At 59.1% G+C, this 18677-nt stretch overlaps 13 non-coding genes across 13 annotated transcripts; 5 read left to right on the top strand and 8 right to left on the bottom strand.

Moving 5' to 3' along the window:
- Positions 1 to 453: 453 nt before the first annotated feature.
- Trnag-gcc lies at positions 454 to 524 on the bottom strand. Its single transcript has one exon. It is a non-coding gene; the product is annotated as a tRNA-Gly (tRNA).
- A 796-nt stretch (positions 525 to 1320) lies between these two features.
- On the bottom strand, positions 1321 to 1403 carry Trnal-cag. Its single transcript has one exon. It is a non-coding gene; the product is annotated as a tRNA-Leu (tRNA).
- Positions 1404 to 1852: 449 nt separating this feature from the next.
- Trnad-guc lies at positions 1853 to 1924 on the top strand. The gene has a single exon. It is a non-coding gene; the product is annotated as a tRNA-Asp (tRNA).
- A 2584-nt stretch (positions 1925 to 4508) lies between these two features.
- Trnae-cuc lies at positions 4509 to 4580 on the bottom strand. Its single transcript has one exon. It is a non-coding gene; the product is annotated as a tRNA-Glu (tRNA).
- A 435-nt stretch (positions 4581 to 5015) lies between these two features.
- Positions 5016 to 5087, bottom strand: Trnag-ucc. The gene has a single exon. It is a non-coding gene; the product is annotated as a tRNA-Gly (tRNA).
- Positions 5088 to 5779: 692 nt separating this feature from the next.
- Positions 5780 to 5851, bottom strand: Trnad-guc. The gene has a single exon. It is a non-coding gene; the product is annotated as a tRNA-Asp (tRNA).
- Positions 5852 to 6300: 449 nt separating this feature from the next.
- Trnal-cag lies at positions 6301 to 6383 on the top strand. The gene has a single exon. It is a non-coding gene; the product is annotated as a tRNA-Leu (tRNA).
- Positions 6384 to 7179: 796 nt separating this feature from the next.
- On the top strand, positions 7180 to 7250 carry Trnag-gcc. Its single transcript has one exon. It is a non-coding gene; the product is annotated as a tRNA-Gly (tRNA).
- Positions 7251 to 12617: 5367 nt separating this feature from the next.
- Trnae-cuc lies at positions 12618 to 12689 on the bottom strand. The gene has a single exon. It is a non-coding gene; the product is annotated as a tRNA-Glu (tRNA).
- A 424-nt stretch (positions 12690 to 13113) lies between these two features.
- Positions 13114 to 13185, bottom strand: Trnag-ucc. The gene has a single exon. It is a non-coding gene; the product is annotated as a tRNA-Gly (tRNA).
- A 686-nt stretch (positions 13186 to 13871) lies between these two features.
- On the bottom strand, positions 13872 to 13943 carry Trnad-guc. Its single transcript has one exon. It is a non-coding gene; the product is annotated as a tRNA-Asp (tRNA).
- Positions 13944 to 14392: 449 nt separating this feature from the next.
- Positions 14393 to 14475, top strand: Trnal-cag. The gene has a single exon. It is a non-coding gene; the product is annotated as a tRNA-Leu (tRNA).
- Positions 14476 to 15273: 798 nt separating this feature from the next.
- On the top strand, positions 15274 to 15344 carry Trnag-gcc. The gene has a single exon. It is a non-coding gene; the product is annotated as a tRNA-Gly (tRNA).
- The last annotated feature ends 3333 nt before the right edge of the window (positions 15345 to 18677 follow it).

Below are 18677 nucleotides of genomic sequence, written 5' to 3'. Positions count from 1 at the left end.
CTGTTTCTTGGCAAAGGAGAAAGAACAGGGTCTGGGGCTAGGGAGGTTTTTGAGGTCCCGGCCAAGAGAGGTTCACCAAGTAAGTGTCGATTGTGGGAGAGTCAGAGCCAGGCTGTGCGTGGACGGCACTGTGGAGTGGGAGGCTGGAGGTGTGTGGTGTGAGTGCCGCGGGGTGGAGTTATAAGAAAGGTGGAGGCGCTGTATGGCGGCTGCGACTGTGTGGACGTGGGCGGGGGAGTATGTCAGGAGCTTTGAAGAAGTGGAGTGGTAAGGTAGCTGTAGCAGAGCGATGGTTAGGGCGGGTGATGGCGTCTGAGTTGAGGAGAGAGGACTAGGCTTAGGATGCTGGGCAGGCTGTGGGTGACTGGGTTAGTGGTAGTCCGCTGTGGCTGTGCACCCTGGGCATTGGGGACTGGGGCAGTGCGTGCATGAGGACCAAAAGGGACTGGACTCTGCATGGGCCGGGAATCGAACCCGGGCCTCCCGCGTGGCAGGCGAGAATTCTACCACTGAACCACCCATGCCATGGCCTAGGCTGTCACCTGACTGCTGTCACAGACTGTGCTCCCGGACCAGCTAGCTCTTCTTTTTCCCCCTGACACCTAGATGCCGGGCCTTGGCCCCATGGACCAAGCAGGCGAGCTCGAGGGCCACATGGACAGGAGAGTCCCGGGACCAGAGTGAGGCTCCGCGGCTGAGCCGTGCCTCTCCGCTCTCCGGGACGCCTAGGAGGTCCCACGTCAACCCTGCCTCCCCGTGCTGCCAGCCGAGGAGCTGGCGAGCCAGCGAGATGCGTGCCGGCGGTGCGCGCAGCACGGGTCGGCAGGTGTGCGCTGGCGACGGCCACCTGCGCACAGAAGAAGCCTGGACGAGCAGAGCCCGAGAGGATGGGCGCGGTGGGCTTCTCCCGCAGGGGCTGGAGGAGCAGGAACGAGCGGGAAAGGGGTGGTGAGCGCGAGGGCCGGGCCAAGAAGTGCGGGTGTCGGGTAGGGATGGATAGGTCCTCTGTTGGCACCTGGCCGGCCGGCTGGGCTGGCAGGGTGCTCAGGACCGGCGCCCTCACGGACTCGAGCCTCTCCCCCGCACCTAATGGAGGTGGCAAATTTAGCAAGGCGTCCAGCACGCGCCGCTGCCGCTGCCCTCCAGTAAGTGTCGGGTGTTGAGAGCAGGGCGCTCCTCCAGGCCCAGGCGTGTGAGAGAAGGTTGCGGGCGTGAGAGGAGTTTGGGCGGCGCCGGAGAGGCGGTGGTAGGAGGCACTCACGGGTCTGGGGGAGTAGAAACGGCGGGGAGGGGGGGGGGGGAGACACAAAAAGGCGAGGTTGTCAGGAGTGGGATTCGAACCCACGCCTCCAGGGGAGACTGCGACCTGAACGCAGCGCCTTAGACCGCTCGGCCATCCTGACGACGGGTGTGGGCGCGCGGCGGACCTGTCGCGTCCGGGCGCCCGGGCTGGTGCGGGTCTGGGTGCTCAAGCTGCGGGCGAGGAGCGGCGTCCACCGGGTCCACGTTGAGATGCTGCTAGGCGCCAAGTCGCTCCCTGTCCCTGTCCCTGTCCCGGTCCCGGTCCCGGTCCCGTTTCCGGTTTGGCTCCCCACACCACCCCAGCCCTGGCGGGATCACCCAGGAACCGGACCAGCGTCTCCCGCGGGCATGGGCGGGACCAGGGGGCTGGGAGGCGATGGTCGGACGTGGCTGCGGGTCCGCGTCCTGGTGGGAGGGGCGTTTGGCTGCGCCGGGGAGACTTTGGGGATGGGTGCGGAGGTCGGCGGTGCTTCGGAGGTGGGGAGGGTGGCGGGCCTTGGAAGCGCGTCGGAGATGGCCGGCCGACTCGGTGGCAGGGCCGTCGTCGTCGTCCTCGTTAGTATAGTGGTGAGTATCCCCGCCTGTCACGCGGGAGACCGGGGTTCGATTCCCCGACGGGGAGACATGCCAATCTTTTTAGCCAGACGGGCGGCCCTTGGTCCGTTGGCCATCCTTGCTTGCTTGGCCCCACGCACCAATGCCAGGACAGTGGTCCTCTGGCCCAAGAGCCGGGCTCGGGACGCTCACTGCCAGGCGGGCCCACATGCCTCCCGGCCGTCGGGTCCCTAGCCTGGCGCCTGGCCAAGGGCTCTACACACACACACACACACACACACACACACACACACACAGACACCGACGAGGCGGCCGGCCGTGTGTCAGAGCCTGCGGCGTGCGACCCTCGGTGCCTGAGCCACCGCTGTGCCAGGCGGCTCTGGGTGGTGACGTGCCCGCTCGGTGCTGTCCCGGCTGCTCCCTGGCTCCTGCTCAACTGAGAGTCTCTCTTCCCAGATGAGTGCAGGGTTTTGTCAAGTTCTCCAGAAACAAGCAGCACGGTTGACCCTGCTCCAACGCGGCACAGAAGCCGGCGTTTTTGGAACCACAACCATTCCTTTCTTGTTCATCCCCAAGAGCTCCTTTTAATCCCCGAAAGCACGGGATCGGCTCTGTCCCAGCAATACCCCACTCCTGGTACCGATTTCAGTCTGAGTCAGGCTTGGGATTGTTGCCATCAAACACCATGACCAAAAGCAGCTTGGGCGGAGAAGTGTTGGTTTCTTGGGCTCCTAAGTCCCTCACAGAGGGCAGCCCCGGTATGTAGGAAAGCAGAGGCAGGACCTGATGCGGTAGGTAGCTGTCCGTGGGGGAGGTGCTCAGCCTGCTGCCCTACACCTCAGGACCACGTGCCCAAGGATGGCACGCCCCTGGCCACAACCACCCGGCTCTGCCCCCGCACCCCAACCACCATCCCTACCGCCTGTCTGCTGTCTGTCCCGCAGCAATCATTCGATCGTTCATCGCAAGCACGTGCTAGAGAGACCTTTTCTCCAAGCAGAGTCCCTCTTTCCAGCCAGAAGGGCCGAGCTGAGGAGAAACCAGGGAGCACAGAGGCAAGCGTGGATCCTTGCCTTTGGCATGCGACGGCCCCATTCGGACACCTGCCAGCGTAGGCTTCTCCGTTGTCTTTTTTCCCATGACCGTCTCATGGGAGCCACACAACTGGCCCGGCAGCTTGCTGGACAGACCCTTCCCAGATCCAGCTCGACACGGGTGTCTCTCCGTGTCCTCTATTGGGAAGGTTTCCGGGCCGGACTGGGTTGAGGTCGGGTGGGAAAATGGCGTGTCTGCCCCCCCACACACACACACGGGTGGGCACAGACTATGCCTCGCATCGAGGTGGAGCTGAACCCAGCGGTAAGCACACCACCATCTGTCTTCGTGCCCCGGACCTGTTGACAGGGTCACGACCGAGGGGACCCACCCGGCAACGGACCCAAAACCTAGGTGGGAAGAGGTTCCGCTCCAATTTGCCGACTCACACAGGCACCTGCACCGCTTGCCCGCGCACACAAGGAGCTGCAGAAACAGCGGCCTTAAAACAGCCAGGCTTGGCCTCAGCTCCCCCAAGCCGCTCTGGGGGCTTTCGAGGAAATCGCGCCTTGGGTCGAGCACTGCCTGCCCTGCGGCGTTGCGGAAGCTTAGGAACCACACCAGGTGCTTTCCGCATTCACCCTGCCTGCTATCAGCACGGAATCAACACCACCCCACAGAGCACCCCCACCCACGGACGGACACGCGCTCTCCTCCCGATCCCATACCAACACTGCCACCATAAACGATCACTTAGAGACCCTGGAGTTTTGCAAGATACGCATGCATGCATACATAAATACATACATACATACGTATATACATGCCTAGGCTCACACACATACACACAGAGAAGGACAGAAATAGACAGAAAAACAGAGAGACAGACATATTTGCACAAACACACACACACACACACACTGTAGACTGGAACGAATCACTGCATTTGCTTGAAGTCGGCGCTCAGTTGTGAAGAGCAGAGGAAAGGTTCCAGGGAGCGTGTGATGCATGCAGGTGTGGCAGGTAGGGCAAGCAAGACTGTTTCTTGGAGACCTAAGAGCAGGCGATAGAGTGAGGTGGAGACTCAGTGGGCTCCATGAGTGGGTCGGAAGCTTGCGAGGGAGCGCTGCGTGTCCGGTGTTTGTGTGTCGTCGGTGTGATAGTGGCGGTGTGTAGGCCGCAACGGGGCTTCGCTGGACAGGCCCTGAGGATTTGGTGTGTGCAGGAAAAGATGGTGGGCGTGAGTGGGAATCAAGGAAAAGGGTGGTGAGTGTGCGGGTAGGGAGCGCCGGTGAGGCTGCAGGCTGTTGGTTTTCGAGTGAGGGTGTAGGTACGTACTAGTGGAGCGGAGCAGCAGGGTCTGGCGGCAACGCTGTTGGGCAAAAGGTAAGAGAGGTGATGTGGAGGTAGTGGCCCCCACCGAGTGCAGGGCAGGGCAGAACAGGTGTCAAGATGGGGGTGAGGTGGCAAGGTGTCCGGAGGCAAAGATGCCAGCAGGTTGTCGCGGAGACGCCTTTGGCCAAAATGCAAGAAAGGTGAAAGTGGGGCCCCCATTGCAGGGGAGGGCCAGACAGGTGTCAAGAAGTGGGCGAGTTGCAGAGAGGAAGAAGAGAAGCTTCCCTGACCGGGAATCGAACCCGGGCCGCGGCGGTGAGAGCGCCGAATCCTAACCACTAGACCACCAGGGAGCGACGGCCAGACTCCGACGGTGCGCGCCTCTCGCGGGCAGCCAGACTCTCAGCCAGTCTGCCAATCTGACAGCCAGCCGCTCGCCCCAGCCGCCCAGTCGCCCGCCCGCCCGCCCGGCAATACGCGGCTGGCATTGGGCGCCCATGCGATCGATCGGCCCCTGCCCGTGCCCACCCCTAGCCCTGCCCGTGCCCTCCCTGCCCTGCCCGCTGCCCGCTGCCCGCTGCCCTCTGTCGCTTCTCCGGCAAGCCGGTCGCCACTTCCCGGTAAGACGCCTCGCCCTGGCCCTTCTCCTCCGGCTCGCCACCCTCTCAAAAGGTCTAGAACCTCCTTCCATTGTGTGGCCTCGGCGCAGTGCAGTCTCGGGACAGGCGGAGAGGCGCCGGAGGACAGGGCCACTGTCCGCCCTGAACCTTGGCAAAAGGCGGGTCCTGTGCGTTGGCCGGGAATCGAACCCGGGTCAACTGCTTGGAAGGCAGCTATGCTCACCACTATACCACCAACGCCACACCGACACGACGCCGCACACACACACGACGCCGGGGACTGCCACCAGCCAGCGGACAGAGACGACGTCGCGGTCGCCTACCTGGTCTTCCCATCCTGCCCCAACCTCAAAGTCAAAGCCGAAGACGACACCAAGGAAGACACCGACACCGACACCGATACCCACGCCAACCCTAACCGGGCCTCCGCCGCCGAGCACGCGTTGTTCCTCACCGTCCCATGCCACCCGCGCTTCCCGCACGCACACGCCTGTGCTGCGCGGCGCTCTCGTCTCCTGACTGCAGCAACCGGGCCAGGGCAGCTCACGCAACGAGGGCCACAGGAGCCAGGGAGCAGCCGGGACAGCACCGAGCGGGCACGTCACCACCCAGAGCCGCCTGGCACAGCGGTGGCTCAGGCACCGAGGGTCGCACGCCGCAGGCTCTGACACACGGCCGGCCGCCTCGTCGGTGTCTGTGTGTGTGTGTGTGTGTGTGTGTGTGTGTGTGTGTGTGTGTGTGTAGAGCCCTTGGCCAGGCGCCAGGCTAGGGACCCGACGGCCGGGAGGCATGTGGGCCCGCCTGGCAGTGAGCGTCCCGAGCCCGGCTCTTGGGCCAGAGGACCACTGTCCTGGCATTGGTGCGTGGGGCCAAGCAAGCAAGGATGGCCAACGGACCAAGGGCCGCCCGTCTGGCTAAAAAGATTGGCATGTCTCCCCGTCGGGGAATCGAACCCCGGTCTCCCGCGTGACAGGCGGGGATACTCACCACTATACTAACGAGGACGACGACGACGGCGCTGCCACCGAGTCGGCCGGCCATCTCCGACGCGCTTCCAAGGCCCGCCACCCTCCCCACCTCCGAAGCACCGCCGACCTCCGCACCCATCCCCAAAGTCTCCCCGGCGCAGCCAAACGCCCCTCCCACCAGGACGCGGACCCGCAGCCACGTCCGACCATCGCCTCCCAGCCCCCTGGTCCCGCCCATGCCCGCGGGAGACGCTGGTCCGGTTCCTGGGTGATCCCGCCAGGGCTGGGGTGGTGTGGGGAGCCAAACCGGAAACGGGACCGGGACCGGGACCGGGACAGGGACAGGGACAGGGAGCGACTTGCCGCCTAGCAGCATCTCGACGTGGACCCGGTGGACGCCGCTCCTCGCCCGCAGCTTGAGCACCCAGACCCGCACCAGCCCGGGCGCCCGGACGCGACAGGTCCGCCGCGCGCCCACACCCGTCGTCAGGATGGCCGAGCGGTCTAAGGCGCTGCGTTCAGGTCGCAGTCTCCCCTGGAGGCGTGGGTTCGAATCCCACTCCTGACAACCTCGCCTTTTTGTGTCTCCCCCCCCCCCTCCCCGCCGTTTCTACTCCCCCAGACCCGTGAGTGCCTCCTACCACCGCCTCTCCGGCGCCGCCCAAACTCCTCTCACGCCCGCAACCTTCTCTCACACGCCTGGGCCTGGAGGAGCGCCCTGCTCTCAACACCCGACACTTACTGGAGGGCAGCGGCAGCGGCGCGTGCTGGACGCCTTGCTAAATTTGCCACCTCCATTAGGTGCGGGGGAGAGGCTCGAGTCCGTGAGGGCGCCGGTCCTGAGCACCCTGCCAGCCCAGCCGGCCGGCCAGGTGCCAACAGAGGACCTCATCCATCCCTACCCGACACCCGCACTTCTTGGCCCGGCCCTCGCGCTCACCACCCCTTTCCCGCTCGTTCCTGCTCCTCCAGCCCCTGCGGGAGAAGCCCACCGCGCCCATCCTCTCGGGCTCTGCTCGTCCAGGCTTCTTCTGTGCGCAGGTGGCCGTCGCCAGCGCACACCTGCCGACCCGTGCTGCGCGCACCGCCGGCACGCATCTCGCTGGCTCGCCAGCTCCTCGGCTGGCAGCACGGGGAGGCAGGGTTGACGTGGGACCTCCTAGGCGTCCCGGAGAGCGGAGAGGCACGGCTCAGCCGCGGAGCCTCACTCTGGTCCCGGGACTCTCCTGTCCATGTGGCCCTCGAGCTCGCCTGCTTGGTCCATGGGGCCAAGGCCCGGCATCTAGGTGTCAGGGGGAAAAAGAAGAGCTAGCTGGTCCGGGAGCACAGTCTGTGACAGCAGTCAGGTGACAGCCTAGGCCATGGCATGGGTGGTTCAGTGGTAGAATTCTCGCCTGCCACGCGGGAGGCCCGGGTTCGATTCCCGGCCCATGCAGAGTCCAGTCCCTTTTGGTCCTCATGCACGCACTGCCCCAGTCCCCAATGCCCAGGGTGCACAGCCACAGCGGACTACCACTAACCCAGTCACCCACAGCCTGCCCAGCATCCTAAGCCTAGTCCTCTCTCCTCAACTCAGACGCCATCACCCGCCCTAACCATCGCTCTGCTACAGCTACCTTACCACTCCACTTCTTCAAAGCTCCTGACATACTCCCCCGCCCACGTCCACACAGTCGCAGCCGCCATACAGCGCCTCCACCTTTCTTATAACTCCACCCCGCGGCACTCACACCACACACCTCCAGCCTCCCACTCCACAGTGCCGTCCACGCACAGCCTGGCTCTGACTCTCCCACAATCGACACTTACTTGGTGAACCTCTCTTGGCCGGGACCTCAAAAACCTCCCTAGCCCCAGACCCTGTTCTTTCTCCTTTGCCAAGAAACAGCCCCGCAGGGGACCACGTGCCTTCTCTCCCCTATTTCTTAGCCAACAGCAACTCTTGGAGAGCCCAGAGAGCTTCAGAGCTCCCGGGCGACAGCAGCAGGCAGGAGGCCTCTCTCTCTCTCTCTTTCTCTCTCTCTCCCTCTCTTTCTCTCTGTCTCTTTGTCTATCTCGCTCCCTCTGTCTCTCTCTGTCTCACTCTCTGTATATACATATATATTTCTCTCTATCTGTCTCTCTCTCTACCTATCTCTCTCTTTCTCTCTCTCTCTCCCTCTCTCCCTCTCCCTCTCTTTCTCTCTGTCTCTTTGTCTATCTCGCTCTCTCTGTCTCTCTCTCTGTCTCTCTCTCTCTGTATATACATATATATATTTCTCTCTATCTGTCTCTCTTTCTCTCTCTACCTATCTCTCTCTTTCTCTCTATCTCTCTCTTTTTCTCTCTCTCTCTTTCTCTCTCTCTCTGTCTCTCTCTCCCTGTATATACATGTATATATAGATATATCTTTCTCTCTCTACCTATCTCTCTCTCTCTCTCTCCCTCTGTCTCTCTCTGTTTGTTTGTCTTTCTCTCTCTCTATCTCTCACACCCACACAAAAACAACCACACCCACCAGAAACACACACGCACACTAGACAGAAACTCAGGGAAGTCGACTCCGCGCAGGCCAGAGAGGCACAATCATGCGCAACTCCATCGAAGGTCCCCCTGTGCCAAGATGGCTCTTCCTCGCAGGTCCCGCACTGACCCCTGGCATTCTGAGACCTAGGCTCGTGCAGGCTGCTCATTGGCAAGTCGTCTGGCCAGGGAGCTTCCCTATCTGGGCCCAATTGACCGACAAGGCTCAAAGCCTGCTCCAGCGAGCTCAGGGTGTCCACAGACTCAGTGTTGCTCACCTTCTCCGGCCTCCCAAGCCTTGGACCGGGTGTCCCTTCCTGCGGTCCTAATCCTCTTTGTGCTCGACTGCGGAGGGTACCACAAAGGAAAACGTTCACTCACCTGTCACCAGACCCAACCACCGCCCACCGGCAGAGAAAGGGCCTGTCTCACCACAGGAGATGGACTGTCCTCTGCCACCTGTCAGTCCTTGACCAGCCTGAACAAAGGCGAGTGGGAGTGGTCGTGAACACGGCAGCTTTTTTCTTTTTCCTAAAGAGAACCCAGGAACAGAACTAAGTGGGGTTATTCAGTTGACTCTTGTTGGCCGTCACAGCTCAAACAAGGTAGCCGAGCAAGACCAAGAGAGACACTATGTGGTGGCTTGGAGATGGGGTTTTTAACCTGGGTGTTGCTGCTGCTGCTTCTGCTGCTGCTGCTGCTGCTGCTGCTGCTGCTGCTGGTGGTGGTGGTGGTGGTCCTGGTGGTGTTGAGGTATGGGGTCTTTGTGTTGAGGGGACGTTGGAAATAAATAGGAGCAGAGACAGCTTGATCTCTGCCAACAGGTCCTTCGACCATCTGCTGTGTTTCCTGCACATTTATTTCTGAGTAAGGACCAGGATCACGTGATATTCTGATCAAATGTGTGACTTAGAGAAACCTAACACAGGGAACCACTTCCTAAATAGAAGCCCAGCCGCACAGACCCTGAGAGAAACAATTAATAAATGGGACCTCCTGAAACTGAAAACCTTCTGTAAAGCAAGGGACGCGATCAACAAGACAAAATGACAGCCTACAGAATGGGAAAAGATCTTCACTAACCCCACATCAGACAGAGGTCTGACCTCCAAAATATACAAAGGACTCAAGAAATTGGACACCAAAACAACACATAATCCAATAAAAAATATGGCGTAAAGACATAAACAGAGAACTCTCAACAGAGGAATCTAAAATGGCTGAAAGACACTTAAGGAAATGCTCCACATCCTTAGTCAGCAGACAAACGCAAATCAAAACAACTCTGAGTTTCCATCTTACACTGAAAGAATGGCTAAGATCAAAAACACTGATGACAACTTATGCTGGAGAGGTTGTGGGGAAAAGAGAACACTTGTGCATTGCTGGTGGGAATGAAAGCTGGTGGCTACAACACTTTGGATGTCACTGTGGCGATTTCCTAGAAAATTAGGAAACAACCTTCCACAAGACCCAGTAATACCACTTTGGGGTATATGTCCAGAAGATGCTCAATCGTGCCACGAGGTCATGTGCTCAACTATGTTCATAGCAGCTTTGTTTGTCACAGCCAGAACCTGGACACAACCTAAATGCCCCTCGACCAAAAAATGGGTAAGGAAAATGTGGTACATTTACACAATGGAGTACTACACAGCAGAAAGGGAAAAAAAAAAAAAACCCGACAGCTTGAATTTTGCAGGAAAATGGATGGAGCTAGAAAACGTTATTTAGAGTGAGGTAACCCAGACACAGAAAGACGATTATCACATGTATTCACTCATAGGTGGTTTTTAAACATAAACCCAAGAAAGCCAGCCTACAAACCACAATCCCAGAGACCTTAGACAACAATGAGGACACTAAGAGAGACTAACACAGATCTAATCTATATGGGAAGTAGGAAGTAAAAAAAGACAAGATCTCCTGGGTAAATTGGGACCCTGGGGAACTTGGGGGAAGGTTGGAGGGGGGAAGGGAGAGGCAGGGAGGAGAGCAGAGAAAAATGTAGAGCTCACTGAATATCAATTTTAAAAAAGAAAAAAAAAGACCACTCATCATCTCATGGAGGCATCTGCTCAACTGAGAGTCTCTCTTCCCAGATGAGTGCAGGGTTTTGTCAAGTTCTCCAGAAACAAGCAGCACGGTTGACCCTGCTCCAACGCGGCACAGAAGCCGGCGTTTTTGGAACCATCACCATTCCTTTCTTGTTCATCCCCAAGAGCTCCTTTTAATCCCCGAAAGCACGGGATCGGCTCTGTCCCAGCAATACCCCACTCCTGGTACCGATTTCAGTCTGAGTCAGGCTTGGGATTGTTGCCATCAAACACCACGACCAAAAGCAGCTTGGGCGGAGAAGTGTTGGTTTCTTGGGCTCCTAAGTCCCTCACAGAGTGCAGCCACGGTAGGAAAGCAGAGGCAGGACCTGATGCGGTAGGTAGCTGTCCGTGGGGGAGGCGCTCAGCCTGCTGCCCTACACCTCAGGACCACGTGCCCAAGGATGGCACGCCCCTGGCCACAACCACCCCGGCTCTGCCCCCGCACCCCAACCACCATCCCTACCGCCTGTCTGCTGTCTGTCCCGCAGCAATCATTCGATCGTTCATCGCAAGCACGTGCTAGAGAGACCTTTTCTCCAAGCAGAGTCCCTCTTTCCAGCCAGAAGGGCCGAGCTGAGGAGAAACCAGGGAGCACAGAGGCAAGCGTGGATCCTTGCCTTTGGCTTGCGACGGCCCCATTCGGACACCTGCCAGCGTAGGCTTCTCCGTTGTCTTTTTTCCCATGACCGTCTCATGGGAGCCATACAACTGGCCCAGCAGCTTCTTGGACAGACCCTTCCCAGATCCAGCTCGACACGGGTGTCTCTCCGTGTCCTCTATTGGGAAGGTTTCCGGGCCGGACTGGGTTGAGGTCGGGTGGGAAAATGGCGTGTCTGCCCCTCCCCCCCCCCACACACACACGGGTGGGCACAGACTATGCCTCGCATCGAGGTGGAGCTGAACCCAGCGGTAAGCACACCACCATCTGTCTTCGTGCCCCGGACCTGTTGACAGGGTCACGACCGAGGGGACCCACCCGGCAACGGACCCAAAACCTAGGTGGGAAGAGGTTCCGCTCCAATTTGCCGACTCACACAGGCACCTGCACCGCTTGCCCGCGCACACAAGGAGCTGCAGAAACAGCGGCCTTAAAACAGCCAGGCTTGGCCTCAGCTCCCCCAAGCCGCTCTGGGGGCTTTCGAGGAAATCGCGCCTTGGGTCGAGCACTGCCTGCCCTGCGGCGTTGCGGAAGCTTAGGAACCACACCAGGTGCTTTCCGCATTCACCCTGCCTGCTATCAGCACGGAATCAACACCACCCCACAGAGCACCCCCACCCACGGACGGACACGCGCTCTCCTCCCGATCCCATACCAACACTGCCACCATAAACGATCACTTAGAGACCCTGGAGTTTTGCAAGATACGCATGCATGCATACATAAATACATACATACATACATACGTATATACATGCCTAGGCTCACACACATACACACAGAGAAGGACAGAAATAGACAGAAAAACAGAGAGACAGACATATTTGCACAAACACACACACACACACACTGTAGACTGGAACGAATCACTGCATTTGCTTGAAGTCGGCGCTCAGTTGTGAAGAGCAGAGGAAAGGTTCCAGGGAGCGTGTGATGCATGCAGGTGTGGCAGGTAGGGCAAGCAAGACTGTTTCTTGGAGACCTAAGAGCAGGCGATAGAGTGAGGTGGAGACTCAGTGGGCTCCATGAGTGGGTCGGAAGCTTGCGAGGGAGCGCTGCGTGTCCGGTGTTTGTGTGTCGTCGGTGTGATAGTGGCGGTGTGTAGGCAGGGTGTGTCGGGCCGCAACGGGGCTTCGCTGGACAGGCCCTGAGGATTTGGTGTGTGCAGGAAAAGATGGTGGGCGTGAGTGGGAATCAAGGAAAAGGGTGGTGAGTGTGCGGGTAGGGAGCGCCGGTGAGGCTGCAGGCTGTTGGTTTTCGAGTGAGGGTGTAGGTACGTACTAGTGGAGCGGAGCAGCAGGGTCTGGCGGCAACGCTGTTGGGCAAAAGGTAAGAGAGGTGATGTGGAGGTAGTGGCCCCCACCGAGTGCAGGGCAGGGCAGAACAGGTGTCAAGATGGGGGTGAGGTGGCAAGGTGCCAGCAGGTTGTCGCGGCGACGCCTTTGGCCAAAATGCAAGAAAGGTGAAAGTGGGGCCCCCATTGCAGGGGAGGGCCAGACAGGTGTCAAGAAGTGGGCGAGTTGCAGAGAGGAAGAAGAGAAGCTTCCCTGACCGGGAATCGAACCCGGGCCGCGGCGGTGAGAGCGCCGAATCCTAACCACTAGACCACCAGGGAGCGACGGCCAGACTCCGACGGTGCGCGCCTCTCGCGGGCAGCCAGACTCTCAGCCAGTCTGCCAATCTGACAGCCAGCCGCTCGCCCCAGCCGTCCAGTCGCCCGCCCGGCCGGCAATACGCGGCTGGCATTGGGCGCCCATGCGATCGATCGGCCCCTGCCCGTGCCCACCCCTAGCCCTGCCCGTGCCCTCCCTGCCCTGCCCGCTGCCCGCTGCCCTCTGTCGCTTCTCCGGCAAGCCGGTCGCCACTTCCCGGTAAGACGCCTCGCCCTGGCCCTTCTCCTCCGGCTCGCCACCCTCTCAAAAGGTCTAGAACCTCCTTCCATTGTGTGGCCTCGGCGCAGTGCAGTCTCGGGACAGGCGGAGAGGCGCCGGAGGACAGGGCCACTGTCCGCCCTGAACCTTGGCAAAAGGCGGGTCCTGTGCGTTGGCCGGGAATCGAACCCGGGTCAACTGCTTGGAAGGCAGCTATGCTCACCACTATACCACCAACGCCACACCGACACGACGCCGCACACACACACGACGCCGGGGACTGCCACCAGCCAGCGGACAGAGACGACGTCGCGGTCGCCTACCTGGTCTTCCCATCCTGCCCCAACCTCAAAGTCAAAGCCGAAGACGACACCAAGGAAGACACCGACACCGACACCGATACCCACGCCAACCCTAACCGGGCCTCCGCCGCCGAGCACGCGTTGTTCCTCACCGTCCCATGCCACCCGCGCTTCCCGCACGCACACGCCTGTGCTGCGCGGCGCTCTCGTCTCCTGACTGCAGCAACCGGGCCAGGGCAGCTCACGCAACGAGGGCCACAGGAGCCAGGGAGCAGCCGGGACAGCACCGAGCGGGCACGTCACCACCCAGAGCCGCCTGGCACAGCGGTGGCTCAGGCACCGAGGGTCGCACGCCGCAGGCTCTGACACACGGCCGGCCGCCTCGTCGGTGTCTGTGTGTGTGTGTGTGTGTGTGTGTGTGTGTGTGTGTGTGTAGAGCCCTTGGCCAGGCGCCAGGCTAGGGACCCGACGGCCGGGAGGCATGTGGGCCCGCCTGGCAGTGAGCGTCCCGAGCCCGGCTCTTGGGCCAGAGGACCACTGTCCTGGCATTGGTGCGTGGGGCCAAGCAAGCAAGGATGGCCAACGGACCAAGGGCCGCCCGTCTGGCTAAAAAGATTGGCATGTCTCCCCGTCGGGGAATCGAACCCCGGTCTCCCGCGTGACAGGCGGGGATACTCACCACTATACTAACGAGGACGACGACGACGGCGCTGCCACCGAGTCGGCCGGCCATCTCCGACGCGCTTCCAAGGCCCGCCACCCTCCCCACCTCCGAAGCACCGCCGACCTCCGCACCCATCCCCAAAGTCTCCCCGGCGCAGCCAAACGCCCCTCCCACCAGGACGCGGACCCGCAGCCACGTCCGACCATCGCCTCCCAGCCCCCTGGTCCCGCCCATGCCCGCGGGAGACGCTGGTCCGGTTCCTGGGTGATCCCGCCAGGGCTGGGGTGGTGTGGGGAGCCAAACCGGAAACGGGACCGGGACCGGGACCGGGACAGGGACAGGGACAGGGAGCGACTTGCCGCCTAGCAGCATCTCGACGTGGACCCGGTGGACGCCGCTCCTCGCCCGCAGCTTGAGCACCCAGACCCGCACCAGCCCGGGCGCCCGGACGCGACAGGTCCGCCGCGCGCCCACACCCGTCGTCAGGATGGCCGAGCGGTCTAAGGCGCTGCGTTCAGGTCGCAGTCTCCCCTGGAGGCGTGGGTTCGAATCCCACTCCTGACAACCTCGCCTTTTTGTGTCTCCCCCCCCCCCCCTCCCCGCCGTTTCTACTCCCCCAGACCCGTGAGTGCCTCCTACCACCGCCTCTCCGGCGCCGCCCAAACTCCTCTCACGCCCGCAACCTTCTCTCACACGCCTGGGCCTGGAGGAGCGCCCTGCTCTCAACACCCGACACTTACTGGAGGGCAGCGGCAGCGGCGCGTGCTGGACGCCTTGCTAAATTTGCCACCTCCATTAGGTGCGGGGGAGAGGCTCGAGTCCGTGAGGGCGCCGGTCCTGAGCACCCTGCCAGCCCAGCCGGCCGGCCAGGTGCCAACAGAGGACCTCATCCATCCCTACCCGACACCCGCACTTCTTGGCCCGGCCCTCGCGCTCACCACCCCTTTCCCGCTCGTTCCTGCTCCTCCAGCCCCTGCGGGAGAAGCCCACCGCGCCCATCCTCTCGGGCTCTGCTCGTCCAGGCTTCTTCTGTGCGCAGGTGGCCGTCGCCAGCGCACACCTGCCGACCCGTGCTGCGCGCACCGCCGGCACGCATCTCGCTGGCTCGCCAGCTCCTCGGCTGGCAGCACGGGGAGGCAGGGTTGACGTGGGACCTCCTAGGCGTCCCGGAGAGCGGAGAGGCACGGCTCAGCCGCGGAGCCTCACTCTGGTCCCGGGACTCTCCTGTCCATGTGGCCCTCGAGCTCGCCTGCTTGGTCCATGGGGCCAAGGCCCGGCATCTAGGTGTCAGGGGGAAAAAGAAGAGCTAGCTGGTCCGGGAGCACAGTCTGTGACAGCAGTCAGGTGACAGCCTAGGCCATGGCATGGGTGGTTCAGTGGTAGAATTCTCGCCTGCCACGCGGGAGGCCCGGGTTCGATTCCCGGCCCATGCAGAGTCCAGTCCCTTTTGGTCCTCATGCACGCACTGCCCCAGTCCCCAATGCCCAGGGTGCACAGCCACAGCGGACTACCACTAACCCAGTCACCCACAGCCTGCCCAGCATCCTAAGCCTAGTCCTCTCTCCTCAACTCAGACGCCATCACCCGCCCTAACCATCGCTCTGCTACAGCTACCTTACCACTCCACTTCTTCAAAGCTCCTGACATACTCCCCCGCCCACGTCCACACAGTCGCAGCCGCCATACAGCGCCTCCACCTTTCTTATAACTCCACCCCGCGGCACTCACACCACACACCTCCAGCCTCCCACTCCACAGTGCCGTCCACGCACAGCCTGGCTCTGACTCTCCCACAATCGACACTTACTTGGTGAACCTCTCTTGGCCGGGACCTCAAAAACCTCCCTAGCCCCAGACCCTGTTCTTTCTCCTTTGCCAAGAAACAGCCCCGCAGGGGACCACGTGCCTTCTCTCCCCTATTTCTTAGCCAACAGCAACTCTTGGAGAGCCCAGAGAGCTTCAGAGCTCCCGGGCGACAGCAGCAGGCAGGAGGCCTCTCTCTCTCTCTCTTTCTCTCTCTCTCCCTCTCTTTCTCTCTGTCTCTTTGTCTATCTCGCTCCCTCTGTCTCTCTCTGTCTCACTCTCTGTATATACATATATATTTCTCTCTATCTGTCTCTCTCTCTACCTATCTCTCTCTTTCTCTCTCTCTCTCCCTCTCTCCCTCTCCCTCTCTTTCTCTCTGTCTCTTTGTCTATCTCGCTCTCTCTGTCTCTCTCTCTGTCTCTCTCTCTCTGTATATACATATATATATTTCTCTCTATCTGTCTCTCTTTCTCTCTCTACCTATCTCTCTCTTTCTCTCTATCTCTCTCTTTTTCTCTCTCTCTCTTTCTCTCTCTCTCTGTCTCTCTCTCCCTGTATATACATGTATATATAGATATATCTTTCTCTCTCTACCTATCTCTCTCTCTCTCTCTCCCTCTGTCTCTCTCTGTTTGTTTGTCTTTCTCTCTCTCTATCTCTCACACCCACACAAAAACAACCACACCCACCAGAAACACACACGCACACTAGACAGAAACTCAGGGAAGTCGACTCCGCGCAGGCCAGAGAGGCACAATCATGCGCAACTCCATCGAAGGTCCCCCTGTGCCAAGATGGCTCTTCCTCGCAGGTCCCGCACTGACCCCTGGCATTCTGAGACCTAGGCTCGTGCAGGCTGCTCATTGGCAAGTCGTCTGGCCAGGGAGCTTCCCTATCTGGGCCCAATTGACCGACAAGGCTCAAAGCCTGCTCCAGCGAGCTCAGGGTGTCCACAGACTCAGTGTTGCTCACCTTCTCCGGCCTCCCAAGCCTTGGACCGGGTGTCCCTTCCTGCGGTCCTAATCCTCTTTGTGCTCGACTGCGGAGGGTACCACAAAGGAAAACGTTCACTCACCTGTCACCAGACCCAACCACCGCCCACCGGCAGAGAAAGGGCCTGTCTCACCACAGGAGATGGACTGTCCTCTGCCACCTGTCAGTCCTTGACCAGCCTGAACAAAGGCGAGTGGGAGTGGTCGTGAACACGGCAGCTTTTTTCTTTTTCCTAAAGAGAACCCAGGAACAGAACTAAGTGGGGTTATTCAGTTGACTCTTGTTGGCCGTCACAGCTCAAACAAGGTAGCCGAGCAAGACCAAGAGAGACACTATGTGGTGGCTTGGAGATGGGGTTTTTAACCTGGGTGTTGCTGCTGCTGCTTCTGCTGCTGCTGCTGCTGCTGCTGCTGCTGCTGCTGCTGCTGGTGGTGGTGGTGGTGGTCCTGGTGGTGTTGAGGTATGGGGTCTTTGTGTTGAGGGGACGTTGGAAATAAATAGGAGCAGAGACAGCTTGATCTCTGCCAACAGGTCCTTCGACCATCTGCTGTGTTTCCTGCACATTTATTTCTGAGTAAGGACCAGGATCACGTGATATTCTGATCAAATGTGTGACTTAGAGAAACCTAACACAGGGAACCACTTCCTAAATAGAAGCCCAGCCGCACAGACCCTGAGAGAAACAATTAATAAATGGGACCTCCTGAAACTGAAAACCTTCTGTAAAGCAAGGGACGCGATCAACAAGACAAAATGACAGCCTACAGAATGGGAAAAGATCTTCACTAACCCCACATCAGACAGAGGTCTGACCTCCAAAATATACAAAGGACTCAAGAAATTGGACACCAAAACAACACATAATCCAATAAAAAAATATGGCGTAAAGACATAAACAGAGAACTCTCAACAGAGGAATCTAAAATGGCTGAAAGACACTTAAGGAAATGCTCCACATCCTTAGTCAGCAGACAAACGCAAATCAAAACAACTCTGAGTTTCCATCTTACACTGAAAGAATGGCTAAGATCAAAAACACTGATGACAACTTATGCTGGAGAGGTTGTGGGGAAAAGAGAACACTTGTGCATTGCTGGTGGGAATGAAAGCTGGTGGCTACAACACTTTGGATGTCACTGTGGCGATTTCCTAGAAAATTAGGAAACAACCTTCCACAAGACCCAGTAATACCACTTTGGGGTATATGTCCAGAAGATGCTCAATCGTGCCACAAGGACATGTGCTCAGCTATGTTCATAGCAGCTTTGTTTGTCATAGCCAGAACCTGGACACAACCTAGATGCCCCTCGACCAAAAAATGGGTAAGGAAAATGTGGTACATTTACACAATGGAGTACTACACAGCAGAAAGGGAAAAAAAAAAAAACCCGACAGCTTGAATTTTGCAGGAAAATGGATGGAGCTAGAAAACGTTATTTAGAGTGAGGTAACCCAGACACAGAAAGACGATTATCACATGTATTCACTCATAGGTGGTTTTTAAACATAAACCCAAGAAAGCCAGCCTACAAACCACAATCCCAGAGACCTTAGACAACAATGAGGACACTAAGAGAGACTAACACAGATCTAATCTATATGGGAAGTAGGAAGTAAAAAAAGACAAGATCTCCTGGGTAAATTGGGACCCTGGGGAACTTGGGGGAAGGTTGGAGGGGGGAAGGGAGAGGCAGGGAGGAGAGCAGAGAAAAATGTAGAGCTCACTGAATATCAATTTTAAAAAAGAAAAAAAAAGACCACTCATCATCTCATGGAGGCATCTGCTCAACTGAGAGTCTCTCTTCCCAGATGAGTGCAGGGTTTTGTCAAGTTCTCCAGAAACAAGCAGCACGGTTGACCCTGCTCCAACGCGGCACAGAAGCCGGCGTTTTTGGAACCATCACCATTCCTTTCTTGTTCATCCCCAAGAGCTCCTTTTAATCCCCGAAAGCACGGGATCGGCTCTG

Source organism: Microtus oregoni, unplaced genomic scaffold (assembly GCF_018167655.1).
Source record: "Microtus oregoni isolate MIOR12 unplaced genomic scaffold, Mior012 000013F_ref0000133, whole genome shotgun sequence".
NCBI classification, from domain to species: Eukaryota; Metazoa; Chordata; class Mammalia; order Rodentia; family Cricetidae; genus Microtus; species Microtus oregoni.
Note: the sequence above shows the minus strand (reverse complement) of the source record. Positions and strands in the feature narration are given on the sequence as shown.